This window comes from Papaver somniferum, chromosome 9, assembly GCF_003573695.1.
Source record: "Papaver somniferum cultivar HN1 chromosome 9, ASM357369v1, whole genome shotgun sequence".
In the NCBI taxonomy this organism is placed as follows: domain Eukaryota; kingdom Viridiplantae; phylum Streptophyta; class Magnoliopsida; order Ranunculales; family Papaveraceae; genus Papaver; species Papaver somniferum.
The window spans coordinates 18,948,791-18,963,605 of NC_039366.1; the positions used below are offsets into that span (position 1 = coordinate 18,948,791).

The 14,815-nt window shown below is 38.2% G+C and overlaps 1 pseudogene; it reads left to right on the plus strand.

Moving 5' to 3' along the window:
• Nucleotides 1-4,526: 4,526 nt before the first annotated feature.
• LOC113314171 lies at nt 4,527-8,481 on the plus strand (annotated as a pseudogene).
• The last annotated feature ends 6,334 nt before the right edge of the window (nt 8,482-14,815 follow it).

A 14,815-nucleotide genomic window follows, 5' to 3' on the forward strand; every position in this document is an offset into this window, starting at 1 on the left:
TGGCCATGTGACGGTAGACTTCCTGCGAAGCGAAACTTAAACTCAGAAGATAGATCTCGGAGCCGAAAAGGAAAAATAGCAGAGAAGGCACAAAGAAATCACCTGGTTCATCGAGGCAGAGTGCTGCTGGAGAGCTAGATTCATTGAAGCACTCAAATGCACAGAAGAGTCTTGAGAGAGGAAGTCATCAGAAACAAAGGTGGACAAAGACTCAAAAGCGCGAGATCCCATAACCGGATCTTCTTGGGACTTGTGGTAGATACCTTGAAGGAATTGCATGTCAGGGTCGAAGAGAGGAGTTGACATTGTTGGCTGGACGGGTTGCTTTCCCTTCTCGCCAGATGGAGGTACCTCCGGAAAACTCTTAGGACGTTCAACTCTTGTCTGAACAGGGGAATCAGCGGCCTTGGAACGGGTAACTGAATTAACTTCTTTAGGAGGAGCAGGAGCACGAACTGAAGGAGACTGTTGCTTAGTGCGAACGAGAAGACCAAGGAGAGCGGCAGGCTGTATTGCAGCTAAGGAATCCACATCCAGGGTCTTTCGCGGCTTCTTAGGCGCACCAGAAGGAGGAACACCCGTCTGCGAAGTCAAGAGTTAAAAATGAAAAGGCTAAAATTTACAAATAAAAGGCGATAATGATGGTACCTGAGAAGAAGGAGGAGGAGTAGGGTGAGAACGTTTCTTGTGAACCTTGGGTACCCCAGAAGTGGATAGTTCATCCTGCGAAGAGGCATGACGTCAGGATAGACAATTATCACAAAATCGCTAGTAATAGACGAAAATGATACCTGTTCAGAGGGAGTCTTCTTAGTAACCACTTTCTTCTCTTGTCGCGCCTTGACGAGTCCAGCAACGGGCATCACATAATAAAACAAATTGAGAAGCATAAGTACAATTGATAGTTCCAAATGATACAAATCGCAGTAGGAAAAATCATACCTTGCTAGGAGCAGTCCTGCGAAGTCTTCAGGGATCATATCCCGCGAGGTAACAATGTCTGGGAAGGGGACCATTGCGAGGAAGGCCCTTTTCGTTGTAACCCCAGACGAAAGGACCGCCGACTACTAAAGGAAACCTCTCCCACTCATCAACGGAGAGACGAAGTTGGGAGTCCACATCCAGTAGAAGCTCCTTAACGGGGGGAGAGACCACATTCCTGACGAGCTCGAGACCCCACTCCTGATGCTCCCTGGTGCTTGTAAACACAACTGAATAGTTGTCCATGAAAGAGTTTATGTTGAAATCAGGGAGTCAAATTCGTCCGTCGAAGAAGGAACTTGCGAGATACCATCACGATAACGGACTTTGAACTCGTTGGCGTTCCGAATCGCATTACCAGTAAGCTGAAAAACCCCGCACTGCAGCCTACCAAGAATCTCCAGGGAGATAGGGTTTGAAGGATTATACAGAGGGACGGACAATCCCGCTCTCAACTGACCTAAAAAAACTATCACCTTATCAGCAGACCAGGTGTCCGACCAAGCCATCGGTAATTCAGCTCCATCTCCTGGGTAGCAATAACAGCAGGATCCGAGGAAGAATCGACAGCTGGGGTTAAAGGTAAACCTAACTCTTGGAGTTCAGCTTGAAATTCCTTTCGGCTTTTGAGTGAAGTAGATGCTAAAGCGCCTTTGGGAGACATGGTGGTAAAGAAAGTAGAAGGTTTCGAAAAAACACGGTAAGAAGTGAGAAGGAACACTGAGCAAGGGAAGAGAAGAGGTTGGGAAAAGCAGAAAAGAAATCCAAGTAAGGGTTCAGAAGTGTATTTATAGCAGAAAGAAGAGACTGGTAAAATCGAAAACGGCATGATCGAAGTAAAGGCAACCGGTGACAGGCGGTTAAAGAAAGAACGTGGCCACGTGGAAGCATAGGGATGGAGAATGTGGAGGTTAAAGAATGTAAACCGGTTCTTATTCCATCCTCGCAGCAACTTGGACAAAATAAGAAAAGGAGAAATGTAGGTACACGAAATAGGATCGCCACGTGTCACACCAAGAAGAGTTAGGGAATCTTAGTCAAAGATCCTCGTCAGTGACCTGTCAAATCAGTCAGTATCAAAAGGCGAAGTACAATTCCAAGCGCGAGAAAGCTCCCCGCCCCGAACTAAAGTAGGAGGACCATCAGAGTATTAAGGTAGAGCCACGAAGAGTTTACTTGGCGAAGAAGGCAAGACGCGAAGTAGATAAATTATCAAGCAAGAAATATGACAGGTGTCCCGACAAGACCACGTGAAGTCAACGAAAGGTGGGGGAAAACTTTATGGAATATGCTCCAGGCAAAGTGTAAAGTAACCTCGGCGGGATACTGTGGGTTGTATACCATTAGGGTTGTTGGGGGCTATAAATAGAGACCTTGGAGCAATGTAAAGGGAGACATCTTTTGGAGAGGGAAAGGTCTAGAATATGAGATAGAGAATTAGGGTTTCCTTGTAATTTATAGGCTTAGAAAAGGGATTAGGGTTTCCTGGTAACTCACGAATGTAACTTGCATTTCGTTTGAGATTAATAAATAAACTTAAGTTCTTGTGTTTATCATTTCTTAGATCTTACTTTCTATTTGGGTGTGTTGCTGGATTTCCAGTAATCACAATATCAATCTCCAAAGTAACTTGTGTCAGCTTCAACTCCAAACTCCAACTAACAGCATTGTAGAAAACAAGGCATTCTGCTTGCTCCGAATTTATTATTCCTTCATAGCATTTAGCAAATCCTCCTCTTAATTTTCCTGCATGATCACGTAAGACAAGGGCAATCCCAGTTAGGCCCGAGTTTGGATCATAAGAGGCATCACACTTTATTTTCAAAAAAGGAAAGGCAAGGGGCTGCCACTGTAAAGGATCAGGTATAGGGTTATGAACTTCTATTCTATACACTGGGTTTCTACTATGGAGGGTTTTCATATAATTTATAAAGCTCAATGCTTAACACGCCACCTCTTGTGGATCAGCCTTTATGCTCTGAAATTGTACTTCACACCTAGTATTCCATATAATCCATGAGACTATCAGTGTTGTGTGAAGCCAACTGCTCTGCCCATTTTGTTGTTGATGAAGTTGATACCAACTTTCAAACATAGAATCAATGCTACTGTGATTTCCATTAAGAACTCTTGAACTACCTGACACCAATAACCAAACTGCTTTCGAGAATGGGGATGCAAATAATACATGCATCAGAGTTTGATCCATAAAACATTTTTATCAAGCCAGACATCTATTAGTATTATAAAGAGAACATCCCTTAGGTACTGTAGAGGAATAGTATTTTGAAGCTGGAAATTTAATTTGGACCATTTTGCCCCTATTCAATGCAGATGTAAGTGATTAGAAATAAATAATATGAGGGTATATTAGTAATTGGAGTTATTTGAAAATTACCATGCCACATTAGGATGCTAACTTACGGACAAAAGTAATGGACTCGTATCCAACTTGCACGTGCGGAAGCACGTGCGGGATACTTATCGTTTATAAATAATACATCTTTTATCAACGTTAGAAGTCCCATTCTTTTAACCAAACTTCTTGGGTCTTTCCTCACTCAAGGCTGTATAAAATATTTTTTATAAAGATAGTGCTCCTCATTTGAAAAGCATCCACCAAATTAATGTCAGTTGAGTGGTAAGAAAAGTGAGTGGGTGGGAGCTGGAGAAGTCATTGATTGTGTGAGTGGCGATAATGCTCCCCATTCCAAAAACGTCGCCCTAAAGTGAAATAATCACTTGAGTGGTGCGGGAAGTATGTAGTGGGTAGGAGGAGCCAAGGAATGTAGTGTGAGTGATGAGTTTGTAAAATTAATGGAATTTGTGATTATTAAAATAAAACACGTGAAACTTGTATCCACAATAAGCACAATATAAGAATTATAAAGATATATTTTAGTTATCCAATATGAATCACGATAACCGATACTATATATTAATATTTTATCCTACCTTAACATGTGCCCTCGTACACAAGTTAAGAGAACAAAATAGTATGCTAATAAAATCTACTTTAATTAATTAATACCATGGGTTGATTTGATACCATTTTCCAAAACCAAAGAACAATGAAGAGATAAGCAAGTATTAATTAATTTTTAATTAATACACCTTCATTTGGTGGAGATGGACCCAACCAAATGCCCAGTTACTGTAAAATGTGTTCCCCAATCCGCCAAACCAAAGAACAATAAAGAGATAGGTGTTCCACTGACTCTACTATTACTGCATGGCAAACAAAGAAAGTGTATTGCAATCTAATATGATAAATACTGCTTAGCAGTATGGTCAATAATCACACTTTACCCATCAAAACTCTATTATCCTTCGTTAAATTGTTTAACCCACACCAAGTGCAAAAATTTGCATGGTTAGAGTTAGCAAACGCTAACTAAATTTGAGTAAAATATCGATCATTTTGGGGTACTATTCACAATCGATCCCAACGTTGCTTCGTCAGTGGTCCATAGTGCCCAAGGTCTATAAATTGAAGCTATAAGTAAGTTGCATGCTTTTGATTAACATATCATTAACCAGAAATGAAAAACATGGAAAAATATATTGTTACAGCCATTCTCGTCACTCTTTTCTTCACCTGCATATATGCTGTGGGCGAGAAAGCTCTATCTACTGCCAAGGTATACATAACCCCTTAAACTCAAAGACGTTTTCCATATCTCTCATTGATCTAACATGAGAAAAAAAAAAAAAAATTATACTCCATATATGATTCATTTTATTTTGGTAAAATTTGCAGCGTTATATAGTGTACATGGGAGAACACTCTTACCCGGATTCAGACTCGGTAATATCGTCCAACCATGATTTGCTTGCATCAGTTACTGGAAGGTAGCTAGCTAAATACAATGTAATTGACCCGAAACAGTTCTTGACTTGTTATAAACCACGTACACCACCATACCACCTTAATATTAGTGAAAAACTCTAATTGGTTTTTTTTTTCTTATCAATTTTTAGTATTCTTCAAGCGAAAGAAGCAACAACTCACCATTATCATAAGAGCTTTCGAGGCTTCTCTGCCATTCTCACACCAGAACAAGCAGAAAAACTTCGAGGTAAGCTCAGTTCCCGTCTACATATATACAAAGCAGAGTCATTACGATTAACTAATCAATTCCATAATTTTTTGGATTATAGATACAAAATCAGTTATTTCAGTTTTCGAAAGTAAGAGTTACCAACTACATACTACCCATTCCTGGGAATTCCTTGGAATCGATGCTATCCCACCAAAGGATGAACAGATGAAAATGGATCCCAACTCAGACGTAATAATTGGTGTTATTGATACTGGTAAAGACCACAAAATTCGAATCTTGTTAACTTTCAGATGCTCAATAACAATTTTTAATTTGGTTCTGAATTCTAATTAATTTCTAGGAGTTTGGCCAGAGTCACAGAGCTTTAATGATAACGGGTTAGGTACTAGGCCAGAGAGATTCAAGGGAGAATGCGATTCTGGAGATGATCTGCCGCAGTTTACCTGTAACAAGTAAATATTTTATGATCGAATTTCCGTAATGGATTGTGATTTGTGTATCGTATATGTAAAATGGAGAGATGTTCTGAATCTATTTTATATAGGAAAATAATCGGTGCTCGGTTCTACATAAAAGGATATGATGCGGCGGTGTTGCGAAATCCTGAATTAGTTGACCCTCTAACAGTACTCTACCGATCTCCACGTGATAGCAGTGGCCATGGAACTCACACTGCATCAACAATTGCTGGATCAGAGGTTAATCTGACCTTATTTGATGCATCAATTAAATGGAACTGCGAGGGGTGGCGTGCCAAATGCTAGACTTTCTATATATAAAGTATGTTGGCCACTACCTGGTGAATGTCTTGATGCGGACATTCTTTCCGCTTTTGATGATGTCATTCACGATGGACTAGACATCATTTCTGTGTCTTTGGCAGGCCCTCCAGAATATTTCTTTTCTGATGTGAACTCAATTGGAGCTTTCCACGCATTTAAGAATAATATTCTTGTTTCGGCTTCAGCGGGGAATTATGCAATTCCAGGCAGTGTAATGAATATTGCTCCTTGGATTCTCACGGTCGCTGCTAGTACTGTTGATCGAGAATTCACTTCCAATGTTAGTCTAGGAAATTCTACGATTTTGAAAGTAAGTTCTGAAAGAATTTGATTAACACAGTACACCCGTTTATATATATGCATGTACCAGTTTTGAAATAATAGGTGAACTTCAAAATTATCAGGGTATAGGGATAAACCAATTACAATTGGATAAATATTACGGTATTATATTTGGCGCGGATGCAGTTGCTGCCGGTGTTTCAACTGAAAACGCTAGGTAAATATTTTCATCAACATGTATGCACGTACGCGTAGGCTATGTTTTCTAACGTCCTGTCCTGTGTCTCTGTATTTAAGATTTTGCTACAACAACACTCTTGATCATAACTTGATTAAGGGAAAGATAGTGGTATGTACGGCCAAAGCAAGTAATTTCACAAGTGATGATGATAATTTGAAAAGCAGAGCTGTAAAAGAGGGTGGTGGTGTTGGTATGATTCTTATTGATCCATATCATGGATATAATCCAACCGAACATGTCATTCCAACTACTGTTCTGGAACAAAAACAAGCAGAAAATCTCCGTGAGTACTTACTGATTGAAGTGTAAGTTTTAAATCTGAAGGTATTTTAAAACAGTTGTCAAAACAACATTAACTTTGGGGTTGTAAAGGTCTGTATTGTGTTAACAGGTCAGCGAACCCAACTGCAAGAATTCTTCAAACAACAATTGAAACTGGCAAAACCATCCATGCACCGAAAATGGCCTCGTTTTCTTCTATGGGACCAAGTAGCATCACACCTGAAATTATCAAAGTAGGTATTCTCATTGATAGGAACAAGGACATCAGACTATCAAATTGCAATTCAATAAACTGAAACCTGAGTTAAGTTTTGGATTTCTTTTTTTTTCTTTCTTCCTAAAACACGAGTTTTTATGGGGCAGCCTGATATTACAGCGCCTGGTGTGAACATATTGGATGCATGGTCTCCAGATGGAGATACAACATCAGGTGTATCTCTCACGTATTACTCTTTGTCAGGAACATCCATGGCCTGCCCACATGCTTCTGCAGTTGCCTCCATCATAAAAAGTCACCGTCCTTCTTGGAGTCCTTCAACTATAAAATCAGCTATGATGACCACAGGTTATTATATTTGCACTAGTTTCCAATATGATCTGAACCAAAAGTTCTCATCATGAACTAAATTGCGACTGACAATTTATTCATGCTTCTAACAATTTTTTCCCGCAAACTGCGATATATATACACAGCTACCGTGATGGACAAATCTACAAAACCCATGTTGATCATGAAAAATCCGTATGGTTCTTCCACAACACCTCTCAACTATGGATCCGGACATATAAATCCTTCAGCAGCATTAGATCCTGGTCTTATATACGATTATAATACCAGTGACATAATTAACTTTTTATGCAGTAGGCCTGGTCTATTTCCAAGTCTGGTAGAGTGTCCTAACCCACCAATTCCCACGTATAATCTAAATTATCCTTCCATTGGTGTATCTGAACTGAATGGACATGTATCAGTTAGACGAACCGTCACATACTGCGGACAAGGGCCGACAGTTTTTCGGGGAAATTTCAAGGCACCAGTTGGCGTGACGGTCACAGTGGAACCAAAAAAACTCGAGTTTATAAAAGCCGGTGAGTAGAAGTCCTTTACTGTTAATTTTATGCCTGACAAGACTAGCTTTGGTGGTATGGTGTTTGGATCCCTAACTTGGAGCAATGGCAAATACAACGTTAGAAGTCCCATAGTTGTGGCCCTAAGCAAGATGCAGTAATCAAAGTTTGTGCTTCACCGAGTTCCCTCTCTCTCTCTCTTTTAAGAACTTTCGGAATTGTCCTTTTACTATATGTTTCTCTTTTGGTTCTTGCTGGTTTTAATCCCTTCGTACGCTTAATTTGCCATCAATACTAAGGATTTTTCTGGTAACAAAAATAAATATATATTGAACTAAGTATATAACTAGTTAGATTTTCTACTACAATGTATTTGTACAAGGGGATTCACTTGTTACAGGGAAAATATGAGGCAATAAATGTAATTTCGATGCCATGAACAGATTACAAAGAGGATGTTCAACTCCATTTGTAGCCCAATAGAAGTCCTTTGGTTGAAGCCGATTAAAATGAACTACTCCTTCGGTTCCACTTTAGATGGTGGTGTGGAAGTTTTCACGCAAATCAAGAAATGGAGATACATACCAAAATTTTCCATATTTTTTTTTCTTTTTGAATTTAAAATAAACTTATAGTACCAAGACGAAATGTAAAGGTATTGTTGGTAGTTTTGTGAAAAAATATGAATTCTCACGGTCGCTATTATAAGTATTGTTGATCGACTATTCAAGTCCGACGTTAGTCTTGGAATTGCTAGGATGATTTCGAAAGTAAGTTTTGAAACAACTTCATCAGGGTACTATGTTAGATCTTCTAGTTTTCTTACATTTTTTTTTGGATCATCTTCTTCGCAGGTCACTGATTTCATTAATGAAAGATACTTGTTTATGGTTAATGGAAAGAGTGGGGACAGGGTTCACGATGGAGGCTGGTTTTGAAAGATTCAAAAATGTGGAGTAAATTTGGATCCAGAATTCCGCGACGGCATATTTGTTAGAAAATTCTTTATGCGGAAATAAGATAGGATCACATACCTCTGATCATTGTTAATTTGATGAGAATTAATAAAAGAAGAACCAGTGAAGAAATCTCAATGAAGAATGCAATTCCAATCGCTTCATGATGATCCGTAGAACACAATAAAGCAAGAACAATTGTTCCAAAGTCTGTCTACACTCTTAGTGTTCGTTATTTCTCTCTGTATGATGGTTACAAAATTGTAGATATTGTTTTTCAGTGAGTGTAGGGACCTGTTCTTGATTTCCTTAAATAACTCTTCCATCAAGAGTTACAACAGATATGAGAACCAATTCCAAAAGACACATACTTTCATGGGAACAAACACAACCTTAGGTGTAGAGACATGTCGTTTAGATGAAAAATATTCCATATGATAATAAGGCACATGGGCCACATCATAGTTTTTCCAACATTCTCCCACTTGGCCCATGTGACACAAGTTTGTCTCATAACATGCATTTCCCTTCATTTTATAAGTAAGTGAATTTGGAATATTCTTTACGTGGCCAGTGATAGTTCTCAATAAATTGAAACCTATAAACAAAATTAATGTTCGAATCATGGCGGTCAAAACTCTATTAACGAGCAATCCCTTCCATGTATCACGATAATATTATTTTCATAAATAGGTCCATCATAATGGCTTTATGAGTAAGTACCAATTACTTATTCATGTCCATCTGTTGTCTCCAATGAGACATTTCTAATTTTCCAAAACCTTATGTATAAAACTTGAATGGAAAATATAGAAATTTTATTCCTAAATGCTACAAGTCACATAATTCAGAAAATGTCTAAACGCACAATACATAACACACATCAAAGGTTGATCTGACATATATGCTTAACAAGATCCGTATATAACTGAGGATATAATCCTTTGGTCAATGAATCTACACGCATAAATTCAGTGTTAATGCGCTCCTTAGTCACGTAATCTAACTTGACAAATTTTCTGACAAAAGCTACTTGATATCGTTATGCTAATTCTTACTCCCATTTTCTTTTATGTTGGAGTAGAAAACCTGCAGCTAAATTATCAAAGTACAACACTGAATGGCTTAGAAATATAATCCAAAGTTCTTAGCCCTTTGATAACATTTTTAACCTTATATCTTGTGAAGCTTCTTCGTAACATGCTACCTACCCTGGCTTCACCAAGGTAACTCTAAAATCTGCCTAACATTCCAACTGCGAAAGCAATGTCAGGTCTTACACAGACCTGACATACATTAATCTTTCAACCGCTAATGCATATGGAATGGTTTTCATCATTTGTCGTTCTAGATCATTCTTCGGATAATGATCTAAACTTAACTTATCTCCCTTTTGAATAGGTGCACAATTCTCCATTTGGAACCGTTCCAAAACTTTATTTTTATAGGCCTTTTGAGACAGTCCTAATGTACCTTGGGACTTGTCTCTATGAATCTCTATGTCAATGACATAAGAGGCTTCACCCATATCCTTAGTTTTAAAGTTTTGTAAAAGAAACTGTTTAACTTCATATAACAGTCCCAGATCGTTAATAGCCAACAAAATATCATCTACATCTAGGATAAGAAAGATTATGTTGCTCCCACTAACCCTAAGGTATATACATTGATCCATAATGTCTTCCAAGAAATCAAATGAAGATATCACATTATGGAATTTCATATACCATTAGCGGGATGCCTGTTTAAGCCCATATATAGATTTTCTCAGGATGCAAACTATATGATCGCCTTAACTTGAAGAGGAACCTTGAAGTTGCACTATGTAAACTTCTCCATATAGACTTCCATTGAAGAACGCATTTTTCACATCCATTTGGTGTAACTCTGAGTTGAAATGAGATACTAATGTCATGATTATTCGAATGAGTAATTCTTTGAAACTGGAGAGAAAGTCTCATGGTAATAAATACATTCCCTTTGAGTAAATTTCTTAGATAAAATTCTAGCCTTATATCTTTCGACATTACCTTTAGAGTCTCTTTTGATCTCAAAGATCCATTTACAACCAATAGGTTTAACTTGATTGTTAGCCAAGGAATCCATCTCACCTCTTAGGGATTTCTTTATCCTAAGTTTGGATTTGGATACATTAACTAGTTGTGAAAACATTACTGGATCGTCCTCAACTCCAAAGTCATAGTCCCATTCTTGAAAATACACTTCATAATCCGAGGGTATTGCAAATTTCGTTCTGATAGAGGGTATTCGTTCTGGAATCTCAACATTTTCATTTTGAATATGTTGTATTTCAGGTTCCATTATGATTGGCTTTTCATTAAGTGGTGAGTCTTGAACCACCACATCCTCTTGTATGACATCATGTGAAATGTCCTGAGAAGTGGGTAGTTCTAAAGAAGGTGCACGTGTAGTTACTTGATCACGTCCTTCTTCAAATACGATTCTTTGAAGACTCCCACTGATATTTCCATCCTCTATAATCTTTAATTTCTAATCTCAACTATTTTCATTATGTGTTCTTCCATAATATTCATCACCTATATCTGATCTTACAATTTGTATTACCTTACCAGTTTGTTTCTCCACTTCTGCTTTTAAATGATTTTAAGCAATCAATGCTTCACTTTTATCATTAAGAAGATAGCTAGAGATACATAAACCTTGTATGATCATCAATAAAGGTGATGAACCATTTTTGACCTTTCAAACATGGAGGTGTAATTGGTCCATATATATCAGTATAAGTGATTTCCAAAATGTTAGAACTTCTCCTAGCACTTTTCTTTGTCTTGTTAGTTTGTTTTTCCTTTATACAGTTTACACAAGTACCGAAGTTAGAGAAATCAAGAGTTTGTAAAACACCATCTTTCACTGACCTCTTTAACCTTGTATTGGAGATAATATTCTATGCCATAACATAGATGATTTTTTTTTATTCACAATACTATACTTTATGCAAATACTTTCATTCGTGGTGTAAAGGTTATGGTTAAAAGAAGAAACTAAATTAAGCTTCTATAAAGCATTTTAAAGATTTGCAAAGAATCTTTAATAACATAAAAAGTCATTTTTAATATTAAATTCAAAAACCAAAAGATACAAGTCTTGAAACAGAAATAAGATATCTTGAAAAACAAAGGAGTGTAAAAAGTTCTTTCTAAATCCAATGTAAAACCAGAATTAAGAACAAGTCTAAAGGTTCCAACAACTTCAACAGTTGAAGGCATCATGTTCCCAGAATAGATGTAACGTTCATTGTTTGTTGGTTTTCTTTGGTTAAGGAAGCCTTGCATAGTATGGGCAATGTGGATTGTAGAACCAAAATCAATCCATCAAGTATCGTGATGAAAATCGATCATATTAGATTCAAATCAGGGCTATTTTGCGTTTCCTCCCCTTTAAAGATCGCTAATTAGTGTTTCTTCCCCAAATAGATTTAAATTAGCGTTTCCTCCCACACTTACATTTTCCATCCATGATCCAGTTATCCGAGTCAGCAAAGATGGTCACGTGGCAAAACCAAACACGTACTACACAAAATGCCTAAAATATTCTCCTTTTTTTCTATCGTATTCCTCTTCTGGGCAGTGAACAAGAAAAAAAAAGTTCTTTCCGACGATTTATCGAACATCTGAAGTGCAGAAACCTGACCATCTTCTATCATCAGTGAATCATCTTCTTGACTCTTCAAAATTCCAAACCCTGCACAATACGAACTAAACACACACCCGTATTCAGAAACCATTCAAACATTCATAATTTTCTCAATCAATCATCATTATCAACAACTCCACCATTTTTCTATACAACTCTTGTTTCCCTTGTAAATCAATTCATAGATGCTGCCAGAAGACCTTGTACACAGCCTCCTAACAATGAGCAACCTTTGTTAACGGCACCAGCGACAACCATGGCAGCGACAAATTCACCTTCACTGATTTCTGGGGTTTGAGACATCAACCCAAATCGCTTCCCGAACTCAAACAGTTCACTGTCAAGTATAAATAGAGCTCAAATCCAGGTTTGTAACCTTCAAATACTCATAAACCACCTCTTAATTTCTTCTTTCAGTAACAAAATAAACAACAACAAATCCCCTTTCTTCAATTGATAGTGTCTCACAATTTCGTCAAATTGATTCTTCTTTTTCTGACCTAAAATTTCACTATCAGTAATGGTTTCTCAACTGGAAGCAGCTAAATCAATGATGGTGATTTGTTAGAATTGACTCATAAACACGATGGTTAAATTGGATTTTTTTTTTTATTGCAAAAGATGGATATTTGTTTGGGTAGATTTTTTCTTGCAGAGAAATCTCTTTTGAAACAGTTTTTCTAGTAAGAATCCATGTAATTGAGGTAAATTTGACCCAGTTCTCGTTACTCCAATTTCAGATACATCAAATTTTATTTGATTCTCAAATGAAACAGTGACAGCAGATATTAATTTAGGGTTCCATTGAATCCAAGAAAAAAGATTAAGAAGATTAGTCAATTTAATAAAGTGAAGGAGTGAATGGGTTTCGCTAACCAGTAAGGGATACAGTTAGAGTTTGGTCTCTAATGGCGGTGCACAAGTTTGATGAAGAAGACGGACATATAGAGAAGAAGAGGACGCGTGTTCTAATCTTAATAGACGTACCATAAAGTAAACTGTTAATCATCGTTATTTTCCTGACATATGCAGAGCCGTCGATCAAGTGAATCAGTTGTTAAACAGTGTATCTGTTCTGTTTTTAATGGAGGGTATTCTCGGAAGATCACAAAACACGTGTACAGTTTCTGCCATGCGTGTACAGGTGCTGACTAAGCTAACCGAGTAATGGACGGAATCCCTAACGATGGGTGGAAACTCTAATTTCAATCTTTTTCGTGAGGAAACACTAATTACCAATCTTGGCAGGGGAGAAAAACAAAATAGCCCTTCAAAACATATTAATGATATATTGTAATTTTGTACACCGGAAGTCCCATTAGACCTTATTGATGACAAAACCAAGAGAATTTTCTCTTTATATTCCTTATAGTTGTCACCATTCAATGTTGGGAAACGAAAAGATGGAATATTCAAAAAAAAATGATTGCATAACTACAAATGGTAATAAACAAGCATGTTCATACTCAAATATCGAAGCAATGATACCAAAATCTAGAAATTCAACCAATGTCTACTATTCTAGTTAAAACTTTAAATTGTTGTAACCCTCCTGTGGGTAAAAGCCACAACAACACATAATATCATAAATACAAATGACATATTGTATATGTATATATGATGTCGTATGATATGACTAATAAATTTAAAATACCTAATTAAAAACATCGTATGATATGGCCGCGAGTTATAACCCCATAGGTGTCACTATCTATGTACAAAAACTCCAACAAAACAAATTGTTCACAAAAACCCCATTTAACATAAATTGTCAATATTACCCTTCTAGTTTAAATCACCCAAAAAAGAAAAAAATCAACCCCACATTTAATTTTTATTATATTCTCACAACAACATACCACAGCAGCACCACCACCGTGCCACTACCACTGACCACTACCACTGACCACCACCACCGACCACCACCACCGCAACCACCGCCGCCGCCGCCGCCGCCACCGACCACCACACATTGCCGCCACCGACCAAAACCACCACCACCGCCAACACATGTCGCACCGCCACCAGCACCACGACCGCCCACCGTCACTACCACCGTCGCCGCCACCCACCACCGCCGCAGCCAACCACCACCTCCGCCATCGACCATCGTCCACCACTGCCGCCGCTGACCACCGCCGGCGACGACTATCATCGCGCCACCACCGCCGACCACCACCGGGTCGCCACCACCACCACCGCAACTGCGCCATTGCACCACCACTATCAGCCACCGCCGACCACCACCACTGTCGACCACCACCGACCACCACCGCCCAAAACCAGCACCACCGCCACCAGCACCACGACCGCCCACCATCACCGACCAAAAATTAGATGGAACCAAATTTGGTTTCATCATAAATACGATGAAACCAGTTTTGGTTTCATCATAAACCGATTTTGGTTTCATCATAAATACGATGAAACCGGTTTTAGTTTCATCATAAATAAGATGAAACCATAATTGGTGTGAACCGAGTG